Here is a 17332-nt window from a genome sequence, read left to right on the forward strand (position 1 = left end):
AAGACGGGAAAGCATCACCATTCCCAAAATGTATTCTGGCCTACCTCAAAAAATACAGAATTCTTCTGCAACCTCTTTTGTGTGGGAAAAGCGTGATATTTTGTAGCCTCACATCTAGAGAAAGTGCCAAACAAGTTGGCAGTGCAAGACTGAAATCTCTGGGGTTTGCAACAGTCCTAGCATGTACGGTGAATACCATCACCATGGTAAATTATGATCTCAAACTTTTTACCTTTCTTTGTAACAAGGCCACAATGTGCATGTGTTAAGAATAGCCTGCAATGTGTTTACTATGAACTACCATTCTGGATGAAACTGATCCATGCCCACTGCACATAAGCCTGTGATTAGAATTTTGTGGGTTGTTGTTGCTGCTGTTTTTTTTTTAAAAAAAACAACAACAACAACTGTTTTATCAGAATGTTAAAAGTCTATTGTAGTCAACTTGTAAACACATCAGTTGTGCACAAAAGAGATGCAGCAGCAGGGGGGAAAATAATCCTTTAAGCAGCTGGTTATCTTGGTTTAGATTTGGAACAGTGCAAACTGTTTTAAACATGCAAGTCGAAAATGTGGTTTGTCTGCTTGGCTGGGTGTGGGGGAAACAGCTAGATCTAAATAGAAACTCCCACCTGTGCATACACAACTTTTAGTATCCACAATAAGAGTTTTCTGGCCACGCCGCCATTTCAGTTTGTCAGTGTTTATTCTGGGCACCCAAGCTAAAAAGTCTTCGAATCCTCTTGGACCATATCTATTTTTCTCCCCCCCCCCACCCCGTTTTTAGAATGCATATAAATGCAGAGAATGAATCCACAGGAGGATTTTGGATTTGTTCAGACATTACTTTGCTCTTGCATGGAAGCCATCTGTATAGAAAATAATTCAAACATGTTTTTGTCTGAAGGGCAACTTAAGTAACATGAATTAAGAAGTCGCCAAGCATCATCAAGTTTATTTATAAGCCACTTTTCCAACCAAGGCTCAAGGCAGCTCACAAGAACTGTAATCCAATCAATAATATATAGGTACAAGAAAAACAGCTGTAAGTATATCAAACACATTTCACGGAAATAGTGTTTGGTATCCACTTGAGCAATATCACAAATGCATTCATATTAAGGTACATTCGGTAACCGGAGTCTGTATGCTTAGTTATTATTTAGACTGCGTTAGACCAAACTGATTGAACCAGTAGACATATGAGTTTCTTGGCTCATTTTAGGCAGTGGGGAGCAAGGTTGACTGAGGGACTCTATTGCAACTGACCACTTTTTGAGTGTTTTGCACCTCCTCTTTGTGCCTAAGTGGATTGGCTTGACAGTGGCTGCTAGCCTGTGTTAGTGGAGACCATTGCAAGAAACTGGGAGGAGTTGGCCCTCTCATCTGAGTAGTGACTCTGGGAACAGCTATTTTACTCCAAGCCTTACAGGGGTGAGCATCTGAACAGAACAGGGCTGAAGGGGGATTGTCTGTCTGTCTGTCTGTCTGTCTGTCTGTCTGTCTGTCTGTCTGTCTCTCTCTCTCTCTCTCTCTCACACACACACACACACACACACACTGCTGCTATAAGCTGAGGCTAGAGAATAGCTGGAGATTTGGAGGCCAATTTGTGTGAAGGATCTGATGTGATGGAGAAAGTGAGGAATGGGGTCACTTTCGAGACTTGATTGTGTTATTTATTACATTTATATATCCTACCTTTCCTCCAGGGATCTCAAGGTGGTGTACATTGTCCACATGTTAACCTCCCAATAACCGTGTGGGGGAGCTTAAGATGAGAGTGTGCCTGGCTCAAGGTACGTGGCTGAATGGGGGATTTGAACCCAGATCTCCCTCATCCTAGTCCAGCACTCTAACCACAACCCCATACTGGATTTTTATGTGCTCCTTGAAATGCTGCTGTGATAGTTTCAGATTTTTAATTTCTTTAATGTGCAATTTTAATAGCAGGATTTTGATGGTGTTTTCTGAAATTTTTCATATGTAACCTCTTGACTGTGAGCTCTTTGGCTTTTTTTGGTTTTGAAAAGCAGCATGCAAAGAGCAGTATGATAGGACAATTACTCACAAAGTGGTCGTGTAAGGTACCCTTCCTTTGTTGCAGTGATAGCTCTCTCTCTCTCTCTCTCTAGCCCAGCTCTCTCTCCTCCCAGCTGTGGAATGTGCTTGCATGGAAATTCCCTGAACTATTAAGGAGCCCTGGAATTTATCTTCTTTCTCTGAAAGTGGAGTGATCTGTTTAATAAACTTGACAACTTACCCAATGAACAGTAGAGACTAAAGGGTGGGTGAAGAAACTAGAAAGTAGGGAGCCAACCATAACATACTGACTCTAATGTGATGGTTGTTTTCATTCACGTATGTTTCACTTGAGACACTAAGAAGCTTTGTTTGCTCTACATGTGAATTCTGTTAATGAAGAAGAAAAATAGATGCAGGCCTGATGTGGGCACCTGGCATCCTAAAGTAGCAGGCCCCACCAGAGCTGACGCCTGCCTGCCTCAGGGCTCCCCATTTCACATTGCTGAGTTGGCTAGACTCTATTTTAAGTTCCCTGCAATAGCATTACTGAGGTTCCTGGGCATTGTGGGAAATTCAAACAGCAACTCATAGCCCTCTGCCCCAGTCTGGAGTACTGCTGTTGTTGCCACTGTCAGATAAGCCCAATGTAATACGGGGCCCACCAGAGAGCACTTTACATGGGGCCTGCGCAATGCTGGAGCTGGTCCAATAGGTGATACATTTTTGTCAACATTAAGACCAATTAGGGGAATAGAATCCAAACTTTGTGTATGAAAATTTCCTGAGTGCTGAAATTCTGTGTTGTCCAGGAAAAATCACAATGCTTTTGGCATTATTTTAGCTTGTGTGGATTCTCTGGCTAAGCTAGCATTAAGCACAGCTCCAAAAGCTGTCCAGGAAGGATTTGTGGCAGAGCACCCTGCAAGACTTCAATTGCAAAATGCTTCTGTCACAATGTATTGATTCCTACTAAAGGCATGGAAAATAACCCTGGTGCATTATGGTTTCAAGCCTTAGTTCCATTATTATCTCCAGTAAAAACTTGAATGACAGCCTGCCTACTAGAGATTTATAGGTGCAAACCATTTGTCTTCAGCAGTGCAGTCAGATGGCTTTGCTCGCTTATTAGACTTGACAGCTCCACTGTGGTGGGCCATAAGTCATTCCCAGATCAATTGTAGACAATGAATGGATTAGAAGCCGTCTAGGGTCAGCATGCCAGCCCAATTGACCTGCTATTATTTGATTGCGCTCAGATATTGTCAAATATTCCATACAGTCAAGAGTGCCCTTCTGTAAATGCATTTCTTTCTTGACTGAATCGTGGGGCTGTTCAGAATTCCAAAGGCTACCTCAATATATGCTGGAGAGGTTTCAAGGCAGAAAAGGAAAATCTTATGGCTGGCTCCAGCTCTCGGAATGTGGCTCTTCTAGAACTTGTACAGAAGTACGGATTCCTTGAACAAATTCATGTTCAAGATGCAGAAGCATATACAGTACTGTACGCAGTTTCACTGCATTAGTGGTTATAGTAGGAGGGAATGCAGAGGAGTGCGGCTCTCAGATGTTTTCAGAGCAAGGAGTGGTGATGTCATCGGCTGGAGTGCCAGGTTAATCTATAGACTCTCCTTGCTCTGACAAGTGAATGAGGCATTCAGGTTTTGCTTTAATTGCATGGAGAAAGTCTGAGAATAAGGTCACTTCCAGATAACCTGTTTATTGAGCGTTCATCCTGATTTGTTTGCGCAAAGTTTGTGGGGAGGTTATGCGAAGTCCAACTGTTTATTTTTTTTTTTTTTATAAAATTTTTTATTCATTTTAAACAGTATAGAAAACAAAATAGACAATAAAATAGAAAAAGAAAAAGAAAAACATACAAACAAACATACATGACTTCCCCAAACCTTCCCATCACTGCACCCTTATTTTTTAAATTAGCTTTAAGCAATCCTTCTTTCAATTTTAAAAGAACAACTTTCTTTAAATTTTCTTAAGTTTAGATTTTAACAGCTATAAATTCTCTAATTTCATAGCCCTTGACATCTTCTCATTCCAAAATTTTACAAAAATTCTTAAGATACACTTTAAATTTTTTCCAGTCCTCTTCCACCGTCTCTCTCCTCTGGTCGCGGATTCTGCCGGTCATCTCTGCTAGTCCCATATATTCAATCACCTTGATCTGCCATTCTTCCAGAGTAGGTAGCTCTTGAGTCTTCCAATACTTTGCTAGAAGAATTCTTGCTGCCGTGGTTGCGTACATGAAAAAAGTTCTATCTTTCTTTGGAATCGTTTGATCGACCATGCCCAGGAGAAAGGCCTCCGGCTTCTTTGCAAATGTCCACTTTAGGACCTTCTTAATTTCATTATAGATCATTTCCCAGTAGGCCTTAATTCTTGGACAGGTCCACCAAAGATGATAAAAGGTTCCTTCACATTCATTACACTTCCAGCACTTGTTATTGGGCAGATGATATATCTTTGCAAGCTTGACTGGGGTCATGTACCACCTATAGATCATTTTCATTATGTTCTCTTTTAAGGCACTACATGCCGTAAATTTGATGCCTGTGGTCCATAACTGTTCCCAGTCTGCAAACATAATATCATGTCCGATATCCTGTGCCCACTTAATCATTGCTGACTTTACTGTTTCATCTTGAGTGTTCCATTTCAGCAACAAATTATACATTTTAGACAAATTCTTAGTATTGGATTCCAATAGCTCTGTTTCTAACTTTGACCTCTCCTTCTGAAATCCTAATCTCCTGTCTTGCTTAAATGTCTCATTAATTTGATGATAATGTAGCCAGTCTCGAACTTTAGATTTTAATTTCTCAAAGCTCTGTAATTTAGGCTTTTCACCATCGTATTCTATAATTTCATAATATTTTGGCCAATCTGATTCCATATTAAGTTTTTTTACCGCCTTGGCTTCCATGGGTGACAACCACCTGGGGGTTTTATTTTCCAACAAATCCTTATAACGAATCCATACATTATATAATGCTTTTCTGACAATGTGGTTTTTAAAGCCTCTATGAACCTTTACCTTGTCATACCACAAGTATGCATGCCAGCCGAAGTTATTATCATATCCCTCCAAATCCAAGACATCTGTATTCTCAAGAAGTAGCCATTGTTTCAGCCAGCAAAATGCTGCTGCCTCATAGTAAAGTCTTAAGTCCGGCAGAGCAAAGCCCCCTCTATCCTTTGAGTCAGTTAAAATCTTAAATTTTATTCTGGGTTTTTTGCCCTGCCAGACAAATTTAGATATATCTTTCTGCCACTTCTTGAAACAGTCCATCTTGTCCAAAATTTGTAGTGTCTGGAACAGAAACAACACTCTCGGCAATACGTTCATCTTAATAACAGCAATTCGGCCTAACAAGGAGAGTCTTAGTCTAGACCAAATGTCAAGATCTTTCTTCACTTCCAACCAACATTTCTCATAATTGTCCTTAAACAGATTCATATTCTTAGATGTTAAATTCACCCCCAGATATTTCACTTTTTTTGTTATTTCCAAACCCGTTTCCCTTTGGAAGCTATCTTTTTCCTCCATTGTTAAATTTTTTCCCAACACCTTTGTCTTCTGTTTGTTTAATTTAAAACCTGCCACTTGACCAAATTTTTCAATAAGTTCCAATACCCTTTTTGTACTGGCTTCTGGTTTTTGCAAAGTCAAAACTAAGTCATCTGCAAATGCTCTTAACTTATAATGTTTAGCTCCGAGCTGTATCCCTTCCACCAGCTGGTCTCTTCTAATCATGTTTAACAGTACCTCCAGGACCGATATAAACAATAGGGGGGATATTGGGCATCCCTGTCGTGTCCCTTTTTCTATCGGGATCTCATCCATCACCATACCATTCACAATTAATTTAGCCTTTTGCTCAGAGTATATTGCACCTATACCATTTTCAAATTTTTGGCCTACCCCCATCCCTTGCAGATTCTTCTTCATAAAACTCCAACTAACGTTGTCAAAGGCTTTCTCCGCGTCCACAAAGATCAAAACTGCTTTTCTGTTTATGTTCGTCTCTAAAAGCTCCAAAATGTCTATAATGTTCCTCACATTGTCTGACATATATCTCCCTGGGAGAAAGCCTGTTTGGTCTTTATGAATCTCATCCAATAACACTTTTTTCAATCTTTTTGCTAAAATGTCTGCAAAGATTTTATAATCCACATTTAATAGTGAGATAGGGCGGTAGTTCTTAACTTGGTGCTTCTCAGTTTCTGTTTTCGGTATGAGTGAGATAAATGCTTGCTTCCACGATTCAGGAGCCTTTTTCCCCTCCATGATTTGATTACACACTTCTTTCAACGGTTGTATTAGCCATTCCTTAAGTGCTTTATAGTACCTCGCGGTCAATCCATCTGGTCCTGGTGATTTCCCCAATTGCATACCCTGAATGGCACCCTCTATTTCTTGGTCTGTAATTTTCTCATTCAAAATCCTTTTATTATTTTCACTAATCTTTGAAAGTCCATATTTTTTAATAAAATCTTCTATCTCTTGTTCATTCTTTGGCCCTTGTGCATATAATTTCTTAAAAAAACTTTGAAAACAATTACTGATCTCATTTGGTTTACTGATAAGTTTCCCCTCTACCTCGAGGGATGTTACCGTGTTCAGCTTTTGCCTCTTTTTCAATTGCCATGACAGCAGTTTCCCACATTTATCTGCTGACTCAAAAGTCTTTTGCCTCATTTGTTTTATTTTCCATTCTATTTCTTGATTTATCAGTTCCATATACTGGGTTTGTTGGTACTTTATTTCTCTTAAAATCTCTTGAGACTTGGGTTTAGATCTCAATTTCTTTTCTCCTTCTTTCATCTGTTCCCAAATTTTTTCTTTTCTCTCATTCTGTTTTTTCCTTTTTATAGAATTTTGTTGGATTAGGAAACCACGCATCACGGCCTTGCTAGCATCCCACACTATTCTTCTTTCCACATCTGATCTTAAATTCACCTCGAAGTAGTCTTTCAATGTCTTTTGGGCCTTTTTGTAAATAGCATCATCTCCAAATAGGGTGTCATTCATTCTCCATCTGAAGTTTCCAGCTGTTGTCAGTTTCATGTCCATCCTTATTGCGTTATGATCGGAGCAGGTTTTTGGGCAGATTTCTGTCTTTTTAACCCTTGGTGCCAGATTGCTAGAGATCCAAATTTGGTCAATCCTGGTCCAGGTCATCTTTGCTTCAGAGAAGAAGGTCCCCTCTCTTTCCAGGGGATTCCTTGTTCTCCAAATATCAATCAAGTCCATGGTATCAGTCAGCTCGAAAAAGGTCTTTGGTAATCTCCCATCTTTAGAAATTATTTGTCTTTGCGCTTTGTCCATGTTTGTGGAGACGACTCCGTTCATATCGCCCATCATTATGATTTTAAAGTCCATATAGTCCATTAAAGTCTCATGCAACTTCTTAAAGAACTCTGCCTTCCCCTCGTTAGGTGCATAAACTCCTACAATCAAGATCTTTTCTCCATGTATTTGAATTTCCACTGCCAGATATCTTCCTTGTTCATCCTTAAAGATCATTTTTGGTTCTAATCTTTCTTTAACATACATCACTACCCCTCTTTTCTTAACTTTGTCTGACGAAATGAATTCCAATCCTAATCTCTTGTTTATCAGTAATTTTCTATGTATCCTGGCAATGTGGGTTTCTTGCAGACATATTACATCTAGATGTTCTTTCTTTAATATGTGAAATCGAAGTCCAACTGTTTATTGAACAATTGTTCTGATTCATTTGTGGGGAATTTACATCACGAGCAATTGTTACCCACCATTTCCAGTGCATTTTCCCATCAGTTTCCATATTGCAAAAAATAAATATATGTGGGGGGGAGGGTTGGAAGCAGGTTTGTTGCACAAAAAGCATCAAGCCCACTTTAACTGTGTGAGCTGAATCTGCTGGTATGAAATTGCATTCTGTCTGAAAAAAGTGACAATCAAGCATCCTAAGAAAACTAATGAAGTGGGGGGGGTAGATCCTCCTTAATGCTCACAGTTTAAATGGTGGCACTTATTTGTATATCTAATGAAAAGCCAAGGGTTGCATTTCACCTGCCTGAAGATCTCTTGTTAAAGCTGTGGTTTACAAGACAGATGTATGCAGCCAAAACAAGGCGCCACTGAATGCAATTGAGTGTATTCCCAGGAAATGGCTACTAGTCATGATAGCTATGTTCTACCTCCACTGCTGGGTATCTCTGGGGGGGGGGGGGGCAGAGTGCTGTTGCACTTACGTCCTACTTGTGGGCTTCCTATGGGCATCTGATCAGCCACTGTGAGATGCATCCTGTGAGAACAGGATGCTAGCCTAGATGGACCATTGGCCTCATCTAGCTGGCTTGTCTTACGTTCATATGAAACTACGCACATCAGGATTGAAGTCATGCCATAGATTTGGCATTATGTTATGCACTGCTGCTCTTCTTGGGTAGGGTTGATCGACCCAGCTGGACCTGCATTTTATACTTTCCTTGGGATTGTGGCTATGAAGGCTGAAATGACGAGCTCCAGCAGGCAGCTCAAAATTTTCCACTACACAACTTTGCATTACATAGATTTTCAGTTTGGACAGAACAGTTATTTTCGGTTTGACCAAAAAAACCACCTTCTGTACTGGCAAATTTTGACAGACAGACAAGAGAGAGTTGATCTTGTCATTCCAGAAGTACAAGTTGTGACCTCCCCAGGTGTATTCCCTGAAATACCAGACATAGTGCAGACCTTAACTACTATGCAGCAGCTGGAAATCAAGTAACACCAGCCAGACATAAAATAAAATAAATCCACTCCTGTCTGCCAGGGCAAAATTCCCTGTCTCAGTAACGTTGGTTTCCGTCATCACATATTAACTTAAGTTGATCAGAAAAGGCATTGGCTACAAGGGGTGTAGTTCAGTGACAGAATATATCCTTTGTATGCAAAAAGTCCAAGGTTCAACCACTGACATTTTCCATTAAGCGTAGGAAAAACTCTGAAACATTGCTAATCTGCTGCCATTCTGTGTGGATGACACTGAGCTAGCTGGACCAACAGTCCAACTTATTGTGTATGGTCATAAAATCCACCTTTAGGCAGCCATCTTGGGCAGAATGGCTTCTGCCATGCCTTCCCCTCTTTGCCTCTTTGAATATGACTTGATAAGGATTCACGTGAGCCTAAATAGTCTCTGTACTTTAGAACAAAATCTGTGCCCATTTTGCATCAGGGAACGACACACAGCTGGGCACTCTTTATATATTATACAAATTAAATACATCTGCATTTTTCTTGCTTTATCATAATTCAGTTTGCATCAGGGAAAGACACATAGCTGGGCATTCTCTATACAGTGTTACCTCTGGTTATGACCTTACGGTAATTCGTTCCGGAGGTCCGTTCTTAACCTGAAACTGCTCTTAACCTGAGGTGCGCTTTCGCTAAATGGGGCCTCCTGCTGGCGCCGGGCCGCTGCCGCACGATTTCCGTTCTCATCCTGGGGCAAAGTTCTTAACCCAAGGTACTACTTCCAGGTTAGCAGAGTTTCTAACCTGAAGTGTCTGTAACCCGAGGTGTTTGTAACCCGAGGTACCACTGTATATTATACAGATTAAATACATCTGCATTTTTCTTGCTTTATCATAATTCAGTTTGCTTCTGTTTATCCTGGAAAGGGGTCAAAAGAGATTCAGAATTCTAAAGCCCCACCTTCTCACCATCAGAAGTCATGTCCAGACATGTTGCAGGTTTTTCTCTCGCCTTCTCTCAGAGATTATAAATTTACACATGGAGTCTGTATGGGGCATTTTCAAAATGAGAACCTTGAAATGATACATGCTGAGAGACCTAAAACACTTTTATCTCAGCGTGGGTCCAATATATTTTGCTGCCTAAAGTCAAGTAGGAAATGGCGTGCCCTCCCTTCCAGGTCAAGTTGCACAAAATTGGGCTTAAAATAATATTATATTCTAGATCAGTAGGTAGAGCATATATAATCCACACTAGCGTGCTGCCTGTTTTCTCTGCCTATATGGTCCCCCAAACCCAAATCACTGAGGTGGACACAGAGGTCAATATCTGTACTGCATATTCTATGGGTTTGAGCATGCTTTGTTCCACCCTCCCTTCTTTTTGGGGAGGGGGCGCCATATTTACCCATGAGGAATTACTGCTGCCAGCACCTAGCATCTGCTGTCTAAGATGGCTGCCTCATTTTGCCTAATGGTAGGACTGGCTCTAGTTAACCTTGAGGAGACACATACCATCTATTTATTGGCATACAGGCTGACAACCGCTTTTCTGAGGCAATTGCATTCTGATGGACATACTGGTTCCTCAGAGCGCCGTTTACCCTCTTGAGTCATCCATTAAGTCTCACTGGACATTTTCCCAGTGAGGGCCTGCTGAGGTAATTTCTAATGATTTGAACATTGGCACCAGAGGTCTGCTGAAGTAATCCTGCTAAAAATGGGACGGATCATTACAATCTGTGGATTAAGAGCTCCAGCAAACTCTGCATGTCAGTGACGTCACATTCTGTTCACATGGCCACTTTTAACGGGAAGGAAGCCACAATATTGGAATTGGATCCCCTCTATGCCCAGATCAAGCTGGGTAATGGTGACTATCCCCTTTCTCCTGAGCAAGTTGGGGCATCAGCCTGCTACAATTACACAGGAAATGTTTAACTGCACTAAATCCAGATATCCTGGTTTCCAAGTAGACTCCTTGGTAATTGTCTAATCTACTACACTTAAAGGGCAATATGCAAATACCCCTGTAGCCAAAAACTTAATGTTATGTACACAGTGGAAAGCTCAGATCATTATCTCCTTTATTTCCCAATACGTATATGATGAAACGAGAGAGAAATAGATGTCTGGACTGCTGATTCATGTCCACGATGAGGATGTGCCAAGAGAGAGTGTCTTCTGTATGACTTGGATAAACATGTTGCCTTTAGAAGGACAAAGCTCACAGCAGCATCAGAAAATATTATCCAGCAGTTTGTGCCCATAAATATGAGGAATTGTATGTGAACCTACCTGTTACACCTGCACCAGCCAGAAGGCTGGAACATGGAGAAGGCTGGGCTTTATCCAGGAAACTGCTTTACTTGCCAGCCACAATAATGCTCTCTGGATATTGCAACCACCATACTGGTGGGAGGCCAAGGGGTGGGGGACACAGGGTGGTCTTAACAGTAGGTCCTGGAGCAGGCCTAGGCAGTGGGGCACAGCAGGGGCATAGGGCCAAGGTGACAGAAAGCAGTAGGAGAGATTTCTGTGTTGCCTGGGGCAGTGGCGTAGCGTGGGGGGTGCAGGGGGGGCCGGCCGCACCGAGCGCAACATCTGGGGGTTAGGGTTAGGGGGCGCAAATCCACGGGTTAGGGGGCACAAATTACTTGCCTTGCCCCGGGTGCTGACAACCCACGCTACGCCACTGGCCTGGGGGGTCAGCTGGTGGCATGTGTACTGGATGGGCCTGAGGCCAGAGTACGCAAACAGCATGATGGTCCACAGGGGAGAACTGGGGCAAGTAGCATCACAGCCAAAGATCTCCACAGCAGTATGGACTTATGGGGCAGTGCCAGAGAGGTACTGTCTCCACATTGTATCCTCTGGCTCACCCCCTGCCAGTCCCAACAATGTCCATATCTATGGGTAGCTGCCACAACAGCACCATGTTGAGTAGACGGCACAAGCCATTGTCACCTTAGAGAAGCAGGCCATGTGCCACCAGCAGCCCTGTCACAGAGGCAGCAGAACCACATAGTGAACACCACAAATGCATGTTAAACAGTGTGCCCTGTTGGAGCAGTCAATGCAGTCAGGGAATGAGCTCCTGACTGAACTTAGGTAAGCGCCTTGGCCTCTTGCTCTTAGGCAGCTATTAAAACTTTACAATGAGTAATGTGATGCTGTGGAACTCTCCTTTCCCTTTCCCTGCACCATTTCCTGTAGTATGTATATTTTTAAATAAGGAGGAGGAGCCTAGCTCTGTTGTAGAGCACGTGCTTGGAAGGTCCTGGATCTTATCCTGGCGTCTCCAGTTCAAAGGATCAGGTAGCAGGTTATGGGAAAGTCCTGTAACCCGAGACAGCCCAAGAGCAGCTGCCCATCAGAAGTAGACAATACTGGGCTGGATGGATAAATACGCTGCTCTTGTATAAGGCCACTTACTGCGTTCCAAAAATGCTGCCCTTCTGCTAGCTGCTGTTTTATTATTATGTTTCATTGAACTTCAAACCACTCCCTTTGTGTGTTCTAGCCTACTTCTGCATCAACAGCAAACTACTTTGCATTCTTTGGACAAGGACAGGTGTGGTCAAGGGCAGAGTTGCTTTTTTATTTTTGTGGTGTGGATGTCATCACTTATTTGCATGTCTTGCAAGGTTGTTGGGGGTTTTTAAGCAGGGGTGGTGGTGGTGGAGTTGTCTGGAGATTGCGCACTATCAGTGTGTCAGCCTTGGCTTTTCAAGGGTAATCATCCCCAAATAGGCAGGAAGAAAGGGACTGGAGAATGCATATATTGGAGCAGATTGTAGAGATGCACATGCGTAGGGTATAAGACAGTATACAACCCATACATTGAAACCACATGGGTTCCACCAAAGAATCCTGGAAACTGTAGATTACAGAGCTACAAATGTCAGCACCCTTAACCATTTAGGCCCCAACAGTTTAGTCCTTGGGGAAAGTAATGTGCTTTAGATGTATAATACTGGCCTGCTTGGAGGTACCTGCTAGTGTGTCTCACTAGGCACACTGGCTAAAAAGTCTCCTGGATTGCATTTTGAGACTCATACCCATCTTGGAATCTAAGACTTGTAAGCTGAGAGGCTGCTAATATTGCCACCGTAAGAGTGGAGTGGAGTCCCTAAGGCAGCTGGATGGCACCTTGCACACCTTCTTTCAGCAACTCCTGTGGCCAAGCCGGTGTCAAATGCATTGCTCTGCTTTCCTCTGGACCACATCATTGAGGTCTTGTCATCTGGGCAGCCCAGGACCTCCATACACACTGCCCAGGCTTGCGTCCCAGAGAGGTCACTTCAGTGCTGATGACGCAGCTCTTTGACTTCACCCCTGGATGTGCACTCCATTGTCTCCTGAGACAGGCAGATGCCAACATGGTTGAAACCAATGTCAATGATCTCCTGTTATTAATAAAGGGACTGGAAATGATTCTAATTTCCTGACATACAATAAAACAAGAAATAAATATATGTATAGATTGTTGATAGCAGAGGCAAATGCGGAGAAAGAACTGCAGCTCTGGAGCAAAGAGACCTGAAGGCAAAATCTCAAGTTTCCAGGTCAGGTCATTTCTTAAACTGAACTGTCTTTTAAAATGTGGTTTTAATCTTAGTTTGTTCCTACCAGCAAAACTGCAAAGCCACCTCCTAAATGCTTTGTCCTATATTTGTTCCAGTCTTCTTCAATAGCACTCAAAAAAGATTTTTAGCATTCAAGTAGGTCACTGTGACACCAGATAAAGAAGAGAACACTGTTACTACATTGGAATAGAAATTGAAATTCAGCCTTAAGTGATGTAGCAGTTACTACTGCTGCTACAGCTGAGTAAAGGCTGCATTCTCCTATAATACTTATTTGGGAGTAAGTCCCATTGAATTCAGTTGGATTTGTGTCTGAGTAAACATGCGGGAACGTGGGTGGCGCTGTGAGTTAAACCACAGAACCTAGGGCTTGCTGATCAGAAGGTCTGTGGCTCTAATCCCCACAATGGGGTGAGCTCCCATTGTTCGGTCCCAGCTCCTGCCAACGTAGCAGTTCAAAAGCACCTCAAAGTGCAAGTAGATAAATAGGTACCGCTCTAGTGGGAAGGTAAACAGCGTTTCTGTGCCCTGCTCTCGTTTGCCAGAAGCGGTTTAGTCATGCTGGCCATATGATCCGGAAGCTGTATGCTGGCTCCCTTGGCCAGTAAAGCAAGATGAGCGCTGCAACCCGAGTCAGCCACGACTGGACCTAACAGTCAGGGTCTCTTTACCTTTACATTTAAGCATGCATAGAATCAGGCTGCCCATCTACTATGACAGTGGTTTTCAACCAGTGTGCCGTGGCACCCTGGAGTGCCTTGAATTATGGTTGGGGTGCCACAGGCAACACTGGCCTCTGTCCCTCTTTCCTTCCCTCCCTCCTCTAATGTGTCTTGGCCTCCAAAGGATTGCACAGCTGTTTGCTGCAGCAGCCCTGGCTACAAGCTATGCAGGCGAATGTTGCCTCTGGGGCTGGCCAGAGGGTGCTGGTTGCCAGGAGCTGAGATGGCCTTGGAGTAAGCAAGAAAGCGATCAAGGGAGCCCAGCCAGTTGGGAACAGACAGAGCCTGTTGGGAACAGACAGACAAGTGTGAGGCCAGGCAGGCGCTGTGCTGGCCTTTCTTGTGCTTGCTGTGTTCAAGGCCTTCCTGGAAACAGAGAGCCTTTCCACCTTGCAGGCCCAGCAGCACTTGCTGCTGTCTCCCAAGGTAAGGTGTTGGCTTCATATTCACCTTTGGCCAGTCTCTGTTGGGCCAGTAAGACTGGGGAATCCTCTTCCCAGACCCCTGTGGGGCAGTGTGAGAAGGCACCTTTCTTTGGGTTGGGGAGGCAGCTCAGAGACCAGGGGCAGCAGGTTATCTGACCTATTTGCAAAAGTTGTTCTATAATATTTATCCTCACAGCACCCCTGTGAGGTAGGAGGAGCTGAAAGCTGGTGGCTTACCACTCAGGGTAACCAAGGTTTTGGCCAACCAAGGATTTGGTGTGATGTCTCCTAAGCCCTGCATCCTCTCTACTGTATAACAACAGCTCACAGGGAGCAGGGAGGAGTTCACAGATTGATTAGATGCAATTTGGTCTAATTAAGTCACTACATCACCTCACAGGACCCACCAAACCTGTTTCTCTGGCCAGTCAGATAGAACATGCAAGGTTTCCTGAAGAAGAAAAAAGGCAGCAGTTATGTTTGGGCCTAAAGATTCCCTTTTGGAGCTGCTCTAGATTTTGCATGCGTTGGATGTTGTTGTTATTGTTTTGCAGATGTGGGATGAATTTCCACATCTGCACCAGCCACATATGATGCAAACTGAAAAGCCACAAATCACATCATTGCCTCTGTTCTGCTGGAATAGCCTCCTTATCTCAGACATGTCTCTTCATGGTTCACTCTGTTCCTGGACAAGAGGCTTACCAGCACAAGAGCTGGAGACTCAGAAGCTATTACTGTACATGGGAAGCTACCGGAGGAGGTCACCAGACCATCAATATTCTGCAGTAGAGAGTTAAGTACATACCAGAGCACTAGGTTTATGAAATTAAAGTGGACTGAAGCACTCTGTCATCCAACTGCAACAAATCCACTGGGCAATATACTACTGAGTTCTGGCAGTGCAAGGATCTCTGCTTGCACAATGAACCTTCCCTTCTCCTTTCCCCACGTACTCTCCCCACCATCTGCTCTGAAAGGTTGGGGAGAAACCCAGTACAGATTTAAGGGTGTGCAGGGAGAAGGGAAGGGAGGCATTTCACTGCACAAGCAGAAATCCTTGTGCTGATGGGATGTGGTACTTAGTGCTACAGAGAGAATCCACTTTTTATTTTATTTTTAAAAAAACAGTATTCTGTGGTTTCAAAAGTGATTGGAAAATGCATCGAAAACTGTGGGATGAACAAAAGGACATGTAACCATGCAAGCAAACCAGGAGACTAACTTTAGAAAAATTGCCCTTAACATTCCACTTTTTTATAAAAGAGGAAGCAAAAACCTATATTGAGTGTCCTTATACGACCCCTTTCTTGCTTTCCTTTTCTTCCCTGCAGACTTTGGCTGCAAAGCACAAGAATTTTCTCCTGCCCGAGTTGCCATTTGCTTTCTTGTCAGCTGGACTTCTGCGGACGTTCCTTGGTGGACTCTACTTACACAGTAATATTTCTCTACATTTAAACAAAAAACCCCTACTGCATCAAAATAACATGTATCAATCAGTATTATTTTATTTTCTCATCACATCTGCAAGTTGTTGCATCACAAATATAGCTCTCCTACCCAATCGTATTCCCCATCTTCAAATCGCCTCCTTTTAATTCTGAATATACTTCAATGTAATTTTCCCTTCTCTCCCCCCCCCCCCGCACCAACACTTTAATCTTCACCTTACCTGCAAATCACAAACAGGACTACAAGGCTCCTGTTCCACACCAGTTAGAGCCCTGAAAAGGAGTATTCCTGTTAGAGGAGTTGGAAATACACTGCAACCTATTACTGCAGGTCCCCATTTTTATATACCAGCATACACTTGAGAGGGAGTTTGTTGTTTTACAAAAAGTTTGCCATTTAGACCAGCAGTCCCAATGTGAGGAACTTTGTTGGCATGAACCAAAGTGAAAGACCTTAAGTCACAGCTGAGCCCAAACCAGAACGAAACAGACATGAATAAGTTTCATTCCTTGGCCACAACCCTCTTGGGTTATACAGGGCTTTCAAATACTAAGTGTTATCCCTGCGGGAGTAAGATGGTGGGCCACACCAGCCAGTGTACACATCTAGGACACATGCATGAAGGAAATGCAGGCTTTTGATCTAGTGCTACAGAACTCCTTTTGCAAGGGTTTGCCAAGATATTCAGCCTTAGCTGACAGTTCTGGGGGGCCTCATTAATGGGCACCCAAATAACTCCTACTCCATTATTTTTAACCACTGGATTTTCAGTCCCAGGCATCAAAACATATTGTGGTATTGCTGCAAACGGCTTGTAGAAAAACATACTTAACATCAGGCCCTGAATAATTGGGGTGCACGGGTGCAAGTGTGTGTTCCGAATCCTTCAAAACCTTGCCCACTTCCAAATTGAGCATGCCTTCTCTCTCTCTTGGTCAAAACAGGGTGGAAAAATTGTGTGGAGACACTTGCGTGCAGGGGACTTTCCAAAGTGGTCTGGCACTTTGGTCAGAATGACGTCTCCTCGGCTCCCTTCATGTTCCCCCGTCACCGGGGTGGGAACTGGGTATTCTTCTGAAGACGAGAGGGTAGCAATAAACGAGGGCTGTGCGTTTCCAGGCTCTTTCCCCGCACCTTGCCCAACTTCTCTTGTATTTTTCCACTTGGGCCATCCCTCTCCCTCCCCCCACCCCTCTCCACATTTCGTTCCGCGCACCCCTTCTCCTCCTCTTCCTTCCCCAGCTCTCCTATTCTCTTCTTCTTCTCCCTGCCTTCCTTTTGTTGCACGGGCTCGCTACCCCGGACGCTGCAGGCCGCCTCGTCTGGCTCCGCAGCTCGCAGAGCCGCGTCACGTGCGTTAGTGACAGCCTGTCCC

General features: G+C 43.3%; 1 long non-coding RNA gene across 3 annotated transcripts in view; it reads left to right on the plus strand.

Annotated features, from left to right (window-relative positions):
* Positions 1-17130, plus strand: part of LOC309374726 — a 43775-nt gene extending 26645 nt beyond the window's left edge. For all 3 annotated transcript variants that reach the window (XR_014170683.1, XR_014170684.1, XR_014170685.1), the window contains 2 exons: positions 1713-1799; positions 15840-17130. This is a non-coding gene — a long non-coding RNA (uncharacterized lncRNA). The remainder of the gene's footprint in view (positions 1-1712; positions 1800-15839) is intronic.
* Positions 17131-17332: the final 202 nt, after the last annotated feature.

This window comes from Podarcis melisellensis (genome assembly GCF_964234715.1).
Source record: "Podarcis melisellensis genome assembly, chromosome: 7".
Taxonomy (NCBI): Eukaryota; Metazoa; Chordata; class Lepidosauria; order Squamata; family Lacertidae; genus Podarcis; species Podarcis melisellensis.